General features: G+C 41.8%; 1 protein-coding gene across 14 annotated transcripts in view; it reads left to right on the forward strand.

Moving 5' to 3' along the window:
- Nucleotides 1-13795, forward strand: part of CTNND1 (catenin delta 1) — a 58234-nt gene that overhangs the window by 15170 nt on the left and 29269 nt on the right. The gene's annotated exons all lie outside the window — the stretch shown is intronic.

The following is a 13795-nucleotide window of genomic DNA, read 5'->3' on the forward strand; positions in this document are numbered from 1 at the left end:
TGTCACTTCCTGTCTGAAGAGGAAGTTCTGGCTTCCTTCCCTGGATGACTGTGGCTGGGGAGGGGGGCGGGGGAGGGGATCACCATCTTGGTGCTCCTGGGAGCTGGCTCTGTGGGTTTGGGGGAATGTGACAGGATCCCAACCACTTTGGGAGTGCCACTGCACAAGGAAGCTCCTTTCTATGCCCTGTGTGAGCATTCGGCAACTTCTCTTGCTCTTGCCCTGCTCCAAGTTCTGCTGTTCTTGGTCTGGGGACCCTTCTCTTTTTCAAAACAAACTGCAGACAAAGCCTGTCGTTCTGCCTAAGCCCTTCTCTTCCTTGTGCTCACATGTTGGAGAGCCAAACAAGGCAAAGCCTGTGGAAAGGGCACTCGTTTCTGACCTCCCTCTGCCCCCTTCATTGCCCTCTACCCTCTGGTGGGTCTCCTCATGTCCCTTGTTTGTCCTCACTGTAAAAGGATTGCGTTGGAAGCCTCTTTTTAAATTATTGTCTGTGAAGATGAAGTTAGCAGAAAACCCTCCTGGGGAGAGGGTGTTGGAGATTCTTATTTTTAGAATAAGCCTAAAGTGGGGGGAATGGCCTCCTAAGGAGGGCCAGTTGGTGCTTTTGCTGCTATTCTAGGCCAAGCTGCTTCTTCCTGACCAGTCAATTGTATTAAATTTTTGATGTGAGTTTGAACTAGAGTCCCTTAGGGTAAGAGGTGGGGGTGGTGGAGATTGCTGGAGGGAGTGGAAACAGCTGGAGCATTCATCAAGCCAGCTCTAACTCTTCTCTTGTAGAGGGATGTATAGTTGAGGTCCAACTATTACTGAGATTGGACTCCTAGGCATCCTGATCTCCTTGTAGGAATGTTAGCAGTCAAAAGTCTAAACAGATGGCATGCCTGTTGCATTTTTTTCACTTTCAAAAAAACCTTTTTCTACCTGCTTTGGAGCCGAGGTGTGGAAAGTCAGATGGCAACGCAGAATACTTGGATTAGGGCTTGATAGATCTCAGGCTTCTCAAGTAGCTTTCCCCTTGAGCATTCATTATTTCTTTGTAAAGCTGTCTGCAAATAGAAATGCACTGAGAACTTGGGGCATCTGATGAGGTCATGCTGAGTTGCCCCAGGTTTGCTATATTGGTCTCCTCCCCACTCTGACCTAGCCCCTAGTGACTGAGTGGAGCTCTGAGTCAGCACTCGTTAGTTCTGTTTCACCTGCCCTTTCTGAGGCAGGGAATCTGTTGAACATTCTGGGAAAAGAGAGGCATAATTTGGGTGTGTCTAATTCCTAGAGCTTTGCTCTTTACATCCTCAGATTTGTAAGAAATCACAAAATATATGCGTCCTTCAGTGTCATTTGTCTCGTACCACCATTCTACAAAATGGTGTTGCCTTGGTCTTGTCGTTCGTCTTAGTTGTGCCTTCCTAGGGAGAGTTCAGTTTGGTACACAGCTGAAATGTTTGTAACCTTCTAGTTACTATGAAGGAGAGAGAAAGGTGCAAGTGTTCAGATGAGAGATCTTCTGTTTTCCCTTACTATGTTTCCTGTTTGAAGTGTACTTTTCTGTCAGTGATAATGGTCTAGGATGTTTCTGTGTTATTAATTTGTAAACCCAGACCTGTTTCTATTCCAGACTTCAGGTGGTTATTACTTTCCTCTGCCCCCTTTCTGTAGTTATCTCAGTGCCATTGATATGGCCTGAATCTCCCTTTGACTGCGGTCAAAATGTGCATTACTGCCCAGGGCCAGTCATCTGTCAGTCCTAGGAAAGAGGCCCAGAAAGAGGAAGGGAGGTTGTTGACCACTGGTACAGGAGGCCCCACAGATGGAGCTAAGGATGTGTTCCTTACCCAAGGAATTATAAAGCCTGGGAAGGGCCTTTCTAAAAGGGACATGAAGCCCTTTGGGATTTCAAGCAGCTCTCATTCAAAAGATTGATCCTTCTGGAGAGGGAAGAATCAGGATGAATCAAATCTCACCCTGACCTTCTGGAGTTTAGACCATATTCCCAGTGGCCTGTGTTTCTTAGCGAAAGGAAAGGGCGTTTTCTCCTGCTGTTATGAATTAGAAATGGCCCCTAAATCTACAGTCCCAGAGGCAGTCTTGGACAGCTATTTTGTTTGGGAGTAGAAAGAGGAAGTGGTGGAAATGTAAGAGGGACCGTGGTGGGCATATCTGTTGATGGGGAGGTATCATCTTGACCTTTTTGTCACCTGTCGACATTTCCCCTTGTATTCTGACTGAGAGCCTTCTTTATTGCCTTTCTCTTTTCCTCCCCACTGGAATGGACTTTGCTCCCGGATGGTGATAAGCTATTGCCCATATATAGCCCTACATATGCCTTTGGCAGTTTGTGGGGTATGGGAGAAGGGGGATACCTGGAAAGCAGTGGGAATGGGGAATTGAGGAAAGGCTGTGTGAGGTAGAGATGGGGGGAGGTTGGTGATTGGAAAAGGTTGTTTCACTGTTGGACTTTGGGGAAAGCACTGGTGATTGTCCCATTGGGCTGCTCTGACTGAAGCATAGCCACCTTTTCCCCAGAGTCCTGCTGCCTACAGAGCGAAGAAGTACTGGGGTGGCTAAGTAGGAATTTCTAAGATTCTCCTTCTTCCACTTCCCTGATTTTAAATGGTCTCTCTGCTTTGGAAAAAGGCTTTTGCTTCATCTGTAGCATTGGTTTGGGGCAGGGAGAGGAGGGTTGTTTTCCCGAACATGATAAGGAACTGAACTGGGCAAAGTGGGAGCTCTGGCTGGTGATTGGTAGACAGGATGCCGAGGAATGTGTTTGGCTCACAGCCCAGAATCCAGCACTCTGTATTTGTTTGTTTCTGGGAGACTGTGGTCTGGTGCTACTGTGACAGGAAGTGAGAAAGCTGGGAGTGGGGGAACGGGAGAGGGGCAATGTCTTTGTGGTTCTCCTGTGAAATCCCTTTGTCCCCTGAGAGAGAGGCTCTGCTACAGAGCCCTACTGAGAAGAGAGCCGCCTTTGTGTGCCTGATGGTCTCAGCAGCTCTGGTGATTGGAGAATGTGAATTCTGGTCATTGTCTTTAAAAAAAATTCCAGCACTCTCACCTTCGGGTTTAGATCTTGATACCAGGATACTTAAAGCTTTGTAGGACTCTGTGGAAGATTTGGGGTGGGAGAAAGGAGTAGAAGGAGAATGGTATTCCTTATAGAAACATCCCAGTGGATATTTTCGTGTGGCATTTAGCATGTCTTGTTGAACCTTTCTGGGGGCTGAGGAATAGAGTGTAAATCTCCGAAGAAATTGCCGAGGTCTTCTTTATTCAGATTATTAACCACCAGATTTAGCAAGGATAGGCAGATAGATAGAGTGAAGTGCTGGGGCTCTTATTCTAGGCTCTCCCAGCAACACCCTGCTGCTGGGCAAGGGTGATACTTAATGTGATCCTAATAGCAAGAAATGGCAGTGATCAGAGCTACCTGGTTTTTCATGGAAGCTCCATATCTGCAGTTTTCTTGAAATGATTCCCCCCCTCCTCCCCGTTTTGTCTAGGCCGAAACTACACCTGTCGGGTGCTGTTTGGCCCCCTTCTCTTCCTAACTCCCTCATTTCATTGTTGGTAGATGTTTCAGCCTTCTTTCCACCTCAGCTGTGGAGTAGACATCTATCACTTCTCACACTGTAGACTGGGTGGCTTAGGCTTCAGCCTCTTGGCAAGCTGGCTGGTTCGTGAGCTCTCACACACAAACCCCCGCTTTGACTGCCCAGGAGGACAGCTGCCCTGGAGGCAGATTGTTAACATACCTCTGGAACAATCCCTACCCTCTGTCTTGCTGTCGACCAGCACAATTTCTTTCTTTGCTGAGCTTCCTACCCCCACTCCTCCAAAGTTTCTTGCTTTTGACCTGGTCAGAAAAGAGCCCTCCTTCCAGGGTTTTAACCTCTTGAGTTGGAGGTAACTAGGGAGTCACCTGCCTTGTGGGCTCAGGGTCTAGTTTCAGTGGATTCGGTAGTTTGTATATCATTACTATCAACACTTTTTCTTCCACGTAGTTTTCATTCAGCCTTCCTGCCTTAAACACTGTCCATCCTTCCTGGAATTCCTTCACCTCTTAAAGTAAGGAAAATCTGAGTGTAAAGCAGGCTTTGATCCTATGACTAAATAGGGACCAAGTGTTTGAAGTGATCTGAGGATTTGTTGTTTTTCTCCTGTATTCTCATGCTTTTCCCTTTTTGGCTTCTCAGAAAGACTGGCTCTGGGTAGTTATCCTCTCTTTGGGGACACTCCCCCTTTTCTCTCTCCCTCTCTGTCCCAGCTCTTCCTTCCCTCCCCACTATTCATCCTGTAATTGAAATGATGTCCTTATTGTAAGTCAGGTTTCCCTTTTTCCTTCCCATTACTTTAGGAAGTGGTTCTTGTTTCTGTTGCTGATATAGAACTAACTCCTTCCTCCCCTAGACTTTTTTCATCACTCTTAGGGATTACTGACTTTCTCTGTTTGACCAAACCTTCAGGACTGAAGGCACATTAGAACTCTGGGTGGCTCCTACCTAGTTTCTTTCCAGCGGCATTGGGAAGAGTAACATGACAAGCTAAAGCCTTCATTGCCTTTTTAGGGTAGTTCTAAATTATAGGAAATTTGAGATGACAGGAAAGGAGGGAGGGAGAGTGTTTGGTAAGTAGGCCACCTCCTTTTCACTCCTACCCCTCCAAATTGGGAGAAATGTGAGCCTCAAATGGTTATTTTTTTGGATCCCAGTAGTCTTAGGGTTAGATGTTAATGGGGTCTTGATGTGCTTTGTGCCTAGTACTAGATTGTATGAATCCCTGAAAGAGTTATAATAAAGGCTAAACTTTGTTCCTTGAAGATTTTGGCTTTCTCAGCCCTCTAAAGTAACTGAAAAGGTGGATCAACAAGAGAGATACTAACGAACAGCCAAAATACAAAGTTAAACGCTCCCTTTTCATTTCTCCTATGCTGCCTTGCTCCCCATTGTGTAGCTGACTTCCTCTTTCCCCTTTCCCATTTCTCTGATGGCTACTGGGGAAAGGCATTTAGCCTCTCCCCCGCCTCTGGCCTGACCCCCTGACATCCCCCTCCTCCCAACTTTCCTTATCTTAGCTTTTTTTAAATCTGCTTCCCCTGTGCCTTTCCTTATAAGGCCTGGTGAGGTGCCTTTGGCAAGGGGACAGCAGGGACACAGGTAACTCAGTGTCTCAGACTTTCTGGATTAAGAGAATTCAGTGTTATCAGTCTCTAGTGGAGGGCCCTCCAGAGGCACATGGAGAGTGGGGGAGGAGGAATGAGTTGGCTAGGCCTGAGAGATCAGAAGGACTTGTTAGACCAGTCCTGTGTGTGTCATCTGTGCTCTGGGGAGAAGCAGGTTTTGTTTCTCTCAAAACCAGCCCCAGCTCTGTAGTTGAGAGCCACACCCTTGCCTTGCCACTCTGCTGCTAGGCCACCTCTCAGCCTCTTCATTATATATGGTTTGGGCTAGAAAGGCCCTACAGAACACTTGGAAGAAGCACATGACATTCCCATCTGGCCTTCATCTTCTAAAATAGAAGGTATTTTATTTTTTTAGGTAAATCATAGTTAACCTAGAAAGACAGAAAGAGCCCCAGAGGTCAGGATACTAAAACCAAACATATTTAAGCACCATGTCAGCCCGTGACTACTATCCCACTCTCCATCTAAGGTCCAGGTCTTGACAAAAGTGTTTTTTGAATCATATACATAACTAAAAGAATACCAAGATAGCAGTGCAGCCTCCCTGATGTACAGATAAGTAACTGGCTGCCTGCTATCCTAGGACTAGTGAACAATCTAGGGACTTAGCCTTCTGGTCTTTCGATTCTTACAGCCTTGCCCCCAGTGTTCACCACCGATCCATTTCGAATGTTTCTTTTCCTTGCAAGAGATTGTTCACACAACTGTATTTGTCCATGAGGATTATTGATGAGCTGAAATGAGATTTCTTCCTTCACTGTACTTCTTTGTGTTCCTTACTTCCTTATAAATAAGGGCACTAGGTTTGAAGAAAGTAGGGCCGTTGAGGGAAACATTGAAATTGCCAAAATCCAGGTAAAGGCCTATTCTCAAATAGAGCTTCTGGATAGGAGAGGGATTTTTTTCACAGTGTGACTATACAAGGAAATCTTTTGGGTCTTATAGAAGGTATGCTATAAGTGGTGGGGTTTTAAAGTTAAAAAAAAACAAGATTTTTTTTTTATCTCTTTTCTGTCATGACAGAATATTTCAGTAGGGGAACAGTACAGGAGTAAAGTTGGTAAGAATGGGTTGACATTGGAAGTGAAACCTATGGGAAGCAAGATTCTTTTTTTGGTGTTCTCCTTCCATCCAACTAGCAAGACACAGGGTAATAGAATTTGAACCTTTGTTATTAGCCGTAGAAGACATTGTTGCCTGCTGGGATTATAAGAAGGTGTATAGATTTATGTTCCTTTGCAATAAGAACAAAATGACTTTCTATTTGGGTGTGCTGAGGGTTCCCCAAGAATTAAAGATGGCATCTGTGACCTTTAAGGCAGATACTAATTTAGGTAATTAAATGCTTCTCTAAAATTCCTTACAAGTCACAACACGGGAGGTCAGGACACTGGGAATTCACTTTCTGTCTTGCTCTACGTATACAGTACACTTATAAACATCTAAGTAGAGAGCTTTTTTTTTAAGAAGTAATAGTGGTTTATTTGAAGAAGGGAGACTCAATTTATTTATTCTTGTGTTTTAAGCGTTTAAAAAGCAAGTGGAAGAGTGGTTAAATATGTTCTGTTTGGTCCCAGTGGCCTGAACTAGAAGCAAAGGGTGGAAGTTGTGTTGTAGGAGCAACTTCAGGTTCAAGATAAAGAAAATTTTCTTTATGATTAAGGTTTCTTTTTCAGATAGGAGTCGAACTCATTGGCTGTTGAGGTCCCTTCCAATTCTGTGATTCTGTTCAAAAGGGAAACATGTTTCCTCTGGAGAGGTAATAGTTTCTCCCACTTTGAAGTAAAGTCTTTAAGGGCAGTTGAGATGCCTCCTAGTTAGATGTTATAGGGGTAATCCTTGATCAAGGCCTAACCTCCATTTAAGTGGATTATAAGATCTGATCCTGTGACTTGTGACTTTTAGAAGTATAATTTTATAGAGTTCCTTATTAACTAATTCAGGAGGACCCTCAGTGACCATCTAGTCCAATCTGTACCTTAATAAGAATCCCTCTATGACACACATGTATGTATGTATGTGTGTGTGTGTGTGTATATATATATATATATACATATTTATTTATTTATGTATAAGCATAAACACATAAACTGTGTTCTGAGATAGCTCCTCCCACTTTTGGATAGCTATAATTATTGGGGGGGTTTCTCTTCCTCAAGCCTAAATTTGATTTTTTGCAACTTCTATTCATTGTTTCCAGGTCTGTTCTCTGGGGCAAAGTAGGATAGGAAGAGTTGACATTGATAGAGCACTTTAAAGGTTTTGCAAGTAACGTACATGCATCATCTCACATAATTCCTACAGTAATAAGTAGTATTCTTTTCATTTTCTAGATTAAGAAATAGACTTGGAGGTTAAGTAATTTATTCACATTTAACACAGCTAATGGCAGAGTCAGGGTTTGAAAGCAGTCTTCCTGACTCTTTAAGTCCAGCACTCTTTCCACTACGGTTGACTATGTCTCAAGGTCAAGGATAACTCTTATTGTCCCTTTTTTCTTCACCAGGCTATCCATACCAATTCTTGCATTTTATTGATTCCTTTTCCATGGTACCAATATCCTTCCTGAATTGTGGTATGTACAACTGACGTGGTCTGACCAGGGCAGAGTTAGGCACTTAACCTCTTTAGTTCCAAACACTAAGCCATGTTAATGCAGCTGAAGATTTAGTTCCTTTTTTTAGCTGCCATGTCACACTTCCTACCCAAATTGCTGCCCATCCAGCTCTCGTTGAATCAAACTGTTGCCTAGCCATGCCTCTCATCTTGTGCTTTTGAAGTTGATTTTACCCTAGAGGATCTGCTTTGGTATAGTATTTAGTGTGATTATCTGTTCTTAAGGAACACCTTCCATCAGAAATTCTCAGGAAGCTAAAAAAATGAAGTTTCCTATGGTAGTAGCTACATGTAGACTACATGTAAATGAGAGTGAATTGTTTCATTTTAAGATCCCTTGTAGGTAGAAAGAAAAGGCACTTTTTAAAGGAGTTTCCTACTTACTCCAGCTTATCACAAGCAGATACCAGTTATTAACAAGGTTGAAAGTAGAAATCATTTGTCCTTATCTCTTTTAAGTTGAATGCAATTTCATAGAAATCTCCAATTGCTCCTTATTGCCTCTAGGATTAAATACAAAGGACTGTCATTTAGAAAGAATCGTTTACAATCTGGCTCCCACATACCTTTACAGACTTATTTCCTATTACTCCCTGTCACCCACTTTCCATTTCGTGCACAACTGACCTGTTTATTCCTTTGGATATTCCTTGGAGCCTCTATACATTTGTTCCTTGTATCTGGTATGAATTTTTTCTTTTTACCTCCACTTCAGGCATCTTCCTTCAAAGCACAGATCAGGCATTCTTCTGCCAGAGCTTTCCTGATTTGTTTTTCCTTTACCCCGAGCCATTAGCACTTTCTTCCACTCAGAATTATATTATTTTATTATATTTTTTTGTTGTTGACTTCCAGACCTATGATTTCATTTGTTCAAGCAACTCTTTTAAGAAGTTCTACCAACTGCAGATAGACAACTATATTACAACTTAAAACCTAGAGAGTTGTCAGGACTATTAAGAGTTTATGACTTCCATCAAAGGCAGATTTGGACCCATGATTTTCCTGGTTTGAAGGTAGGCTCTCTATAGCACCATGTTGTCTCAATTTAGACTTGATGGCTTGCATACAAATTATCTCTCCCCATTCCCACCATAGTATAGAAGCTCCTTTAGGGTGGGGATTGTTTTAGGGGCTTTGAGCCAGGTCTTACACATAGTGGGTGTTTAAATTTGGCGACATTAATTAGTTTGCTTTCGGTCCTTCCTGGGTCTTCTGGAATTCAGAGAAACTATTTGATTTGGGGTTGAATTAGACACATTTACTTTAGACTCACTGTGGGAGTATAGTTTTGAGCAAGTGTGGCTATTATAATAACACCAGTGATGTTTGAGGTTTTTTTCCCTCCATGTCTTCTAATTCACTCAAGGAACTCTGGTGGCTCTTGATTACTTTCAGGATCAAATATAAATTCATCTGTTTGGCATTTAAAGCTCTTTATTATCTGACCTCATCTTACCTTTCTAACCTTCTTACACCTAAGCCCTTCCATACACAATATAATCCAGTCACAATACTCCATCTCTATGCCTTTGCACTGACTGGAATGTTCTAATTCCTCATCTCTGCTTCTTAGTTTCCCTGGCTTCTTCAAGACTGACTCAAAGCCTATGTTTTATGGCAGGCCTTTCTTGGTCCCTTTAGCCATTAGTGCCTTCCTTCTTTCAAGTTACTCTCCTATTCTCTGTACCTCTTGTAGAACCCAAATGGTTAAATCATTGTCTCCCCTATTCCAATGTGCTTCTTGATTGAGGAACTGTGGGGTGGATTTGGGGCCATTTGTCTTCAGAGGATAGTCAACACTTACTAGATGCTTGTGGGCTGCTCTCCTGACTTTTTTCTGATTTTATTGTTTCCAACAGGAGCATCACTATTTTACTCACCCATGTTTGAAAACCTTGATCATTCCTTACATCCCTCTATCCATTTAGTCAAACAGATTTTATAAACTCTGTGGAAGGCATTTATCTTTCATAACAAATCAGCCAAGGCCTAGCAAAATTTCTGTGTAATATCTCTCATCTAATAATAGCAAACATCAATTCACATTTATGTCAACGTACTTCTCTATCAGTGCTGTGGGACCCTTTGTCTCTATAATCTGTCATTACTCTACTTCACTCCGTTATTGCCCACCTGCCTGAATTATTGTTTCAAAGCTAATATAAGAAGTATTCATTCTCTCCTCCCTCCAATTCACCTTTTGTAATAGTGCCCAACTAACTTCCTTATGCATAGGTCTGGCCATGCCATTGCTGGCCCCCATTTTCTCAGCAAATGCTTCCATCAATGTCTGTATTCAACCACCTTTACTGAAAAAAGTAGTTAAAAGCAAGATTGGTCATTCTATTTATCTCAATTAGTTGAAATTATAAATCACATACTGAGACAGAAAGGAAACTTAAGAGGCCATTGAATCAAATCCCCTCCCCTCGTTTTACAGAAGAGACACAGGGGATTAAACGATTTGCTCTGAGTCACATAGATAGTGTTAGTGATTGAATCTGAACTTGGTTCTTCCTTATTTTAAATCCAGACCCCTTTTCACTTCCTGTTCTTTTTTTCCCCAGATATCTTTTATTTTGATACCTACCTAGATTTCTCCCATATTCCCCCCCCCCCGCCCCCCAGCCAACTCATATAACAACAATATATGAAGTGTTCCTTGCATTATAAACAAAACAGGTTCTCCCTGTCTCTGCAAGGAATTGGGAGGTAGGTAACATCATACTGTCCCAATTTCTTTTAACTGAATTTTTTTTTTTTTTGGCACATAATCACACCACCCTGTCTTTTTGCTATTATTTCATACTGTAGTTCTGTCTTCTGCTTCAGCCAAACTACATTCTTTAATGGTTCTTCAAATACAATGTGGATTTTTCTCACCTTTATGCTTTTATTTACACTGGACCTAGATTATTTTTTCTCTTTAACCTCCCCTTCTGCTTACTGAATTGCAGCAAAACCCAGATTTGTTCTTCACGAAACTTTCCTCAATTATTCATCTCCCTCTCCCATATCCTCAAAGTGCACAGCACTTTGTTTTGCGATGTATCACACATAATACAGTCAAAAGAATGCATTATATTTGGAGAGAGAAGACCCAAATTTAAATCTCATCTTCTTTTGTGATTTAGGAGGAAAGAAAAGATCCTAACTTAAATCTTAGCTACCTTTGTGGCCTGGGACAAGTTACTTTTTCTTGTTGGCCTCAGTTTTCTTATCTGTAAAATGTAGAACACTAAACTTCTAAATCCTATGAGCTCTTCTAATATACTTATATTTTGTATTAGTTATTTGTATGAGTCAGATCTTGAGAAATCATAAATTCCATGAAGTCAGAAATTCTTATCTAAACTTTGTATCTAGTGCAGTGTTCTGTGCTCTGTACACTTGGTGTTTTTTGTTTGTCTAATTAATTATGGGTGCAGTTCAGGCTCTGGTCCTTTCGAGTCTTTGCAGAAAGGATTGTGTTTGGTTTTTGATCATTGCTGGGATTAGGGCAATCCTGGAGATTCTGGATTACATTGGATAAAAACTTACCAAAACTCTGGTAGATCACTATCATGATACCTGAGACATAGTGATTTTAAAATCTCAGAAAAGGAGAATAGCAATGTTCATCTATGCCCCTTCCCCTTTGCTGATTCCTTGCAGGTTTAAAAACACAAATGTTCTGTCACAAGTTGAAAGTATTTGACTCTAAAATTATTGGAAAGTTGGCCTGGACAAACTACCTTTTCGAGATTTGGGGGAAATGTACTTGCACATTTTACTATATGTAAGAACAGGCTGATTTTGTGAGGTAATAGTTTATTTGGAGAGAGGGACTTAGTTTGTTCTTAAGTTTTAAGTCTCTAAATGTCATGTAGGATAAGGATTAGATCTGTTCTGTTTAGCTCCAGTGAGAAGAACCAAGGGACTGTGGATGGAAAATATAGGTGAATTTCAGTTTAATGTAAAGGACAGACTTCTTAATATTTGGAACCTCTTTTTCAGATGTGGGTTGGAGTAGTAGGTAGCCACCGAGGTCCATTTAGCTTTTCTGATCGTGCCTACAAGTGAAATGAGCTGCCTCACCAAGTAGTGGGCATTCTTCTCATTAGATGGCTCTTTGGGAGTTGTAGAGGTTACATAGACCCTAGATATCATTTCCACTTTGGATTCTGTGATTTTCCTGATTTTATGCCAAAGTTTATAGACTCTGAAGCAGTGTGGATTATTTTACAGATTTAAAGTGTGTGAAAGATTGAATTTGTGGAGGCAGAAGTCTTATTGACTTTGTCTCTCATCTTTTTCTTGGTGGATAGTCTTCAAGGCTGAAAGACTGTTTTACTGGCCCAACAATTCTCACTGATCTTCTCCACCCCTTTCCCCCAAGCTGGAAAGGAAGATTTCAGTTGTGATCATAGATCAGTGGGATTTCTTTATAAGCATTGGAGAATTATTTTTTTGTTTTTGTTTTTGTTTTTAATGCCTAATGATGGATTGCTGGTCCATCTCCTGGGTAATAATAGCAGACATTCATATGATGTTTTTTAGTTACAAAGCATTTCTCTTTTTCATTTCATCTTCATAATAACCTCTGAAAATAACATTTCTACTTTACAGATTAGAAAAGTAAGGTTCAGAGAGAAGTGTTGTCAGTTGTCCAGAATTACACAATCGGTAAATAGTGGCTGTAGGTCTTTCAACTCCTAGTCTAATGAATTTTCTTTTTCACTTAAAAAACCCCTTACCTACCATCTTAGAATCAATAGCAAATACTGGTTCCAATGCAGAGGAGCAGTGGTATGGGTCAGGCAATTGGGGTTAAGTGACTTGCTCAGGGTCACACGGCTAGGAAGTGTCTGAGGCCAGTTTTGAACCTTGGATTTCTCTCCCATATTCAGGCCTGGCTCTTTCAACTTGGCCACCTAGCTTCCTCATGAAATAAGAATTTTCTAATAGACCTCATAATAATTTAAGATTGATGCTGTAAGGCAGATAAAGCAAGTAATATTAGCTTCACAGTTTTTCACCTTGAAAACATTGAGGCCCAGAGATATTAAGTGGTTTGCTTGGCAGTATAGGGATTAGAATCCAGATCTTTAAGACTTTTAATTGTTTTTTTCTGTTCTAATCTGTGCCTTGGTCCCACTTGCCTATAGAAATTTAATGTTTTTAGAACCAGAAGTTCTTGACATGGTTTGCCCATCTATGGTTTTTGCTGCTGCTTATTATCATGTTGGAGTCGATCTCTAGTAGGAGGAAAAAGGAGCTGTTATGGCACTGTGGTGAAGAATTTTTCCCTGTGGCCAGGAGGATTGTCTTTGTATGTATGAACTATGGTAGTTATGGTTTGGGCTTTTCTTAGCAAAGGAAGATTATAGGGTGGAGGCTGTTAGTAGGAAATGCAACTGAGGCCCAGTTGAAACTAAGTGACAAGGAGAAGTTCTGTTATACTTAACCTTGTTGCCTTTCTCCATGATTTTGCCACATCTAAAGGTTCCAATGGGTTTGTCTTTGTACACTCAAGTATAGGGAATCCAATATGACTTGGAGGTTACTTACCTAAAGATATTTTCCTTCAGCTTGGGGGAAGAAGAAGAGATAAGCGACAAAGCCGTAAAGGAAAATTCAGGAGGCTGGAGGGTGCCTGGTCAGGTGAAGGACTTCTGTAAGAATTCTACTTGGATTGGAAGTAGAACAAGAAATGAGGAAATGGCGTTTGCCGGCAGTGGTGTTGGGTTTGAGGACTGAATTCAAAGGAAGGAAGTAGGAGTGCTGGGAGAATGAGCAGGTGTGTTTGGCATAGGAAGAACTTTTAGGGCACCTGTTCTCCAGCCTCCTCTGGGCATGGCTGATTGCTGAAGACTGCACACACCCTGAACTGGTAAAAGCGGAGCAAATGGGGCCTATCACAGTCTGGTCCTGGAGGGCTGGCTCTGCTCTGGGGAGCGTGGGAAAAGGAGCTGAGGCAAGAGGCTAGGCAAGGCTAGTCCCCACAAGCCCTCT

This window comes from Gracilinanus agilis, chromosome 6, assembly GCF_016433145.1.
Source record: "Gracilinanus agilis isolate LMUSP501 chromosome 6, AgileGrace, whole genome shotgun sequence".
Taxonomy (NCBI): Eukaryota; Metazoa; Chordata; class Mammalia; order Didelphimorphia; family Didelphidae; genus Gracilinanus; species Gracilinanus agilis.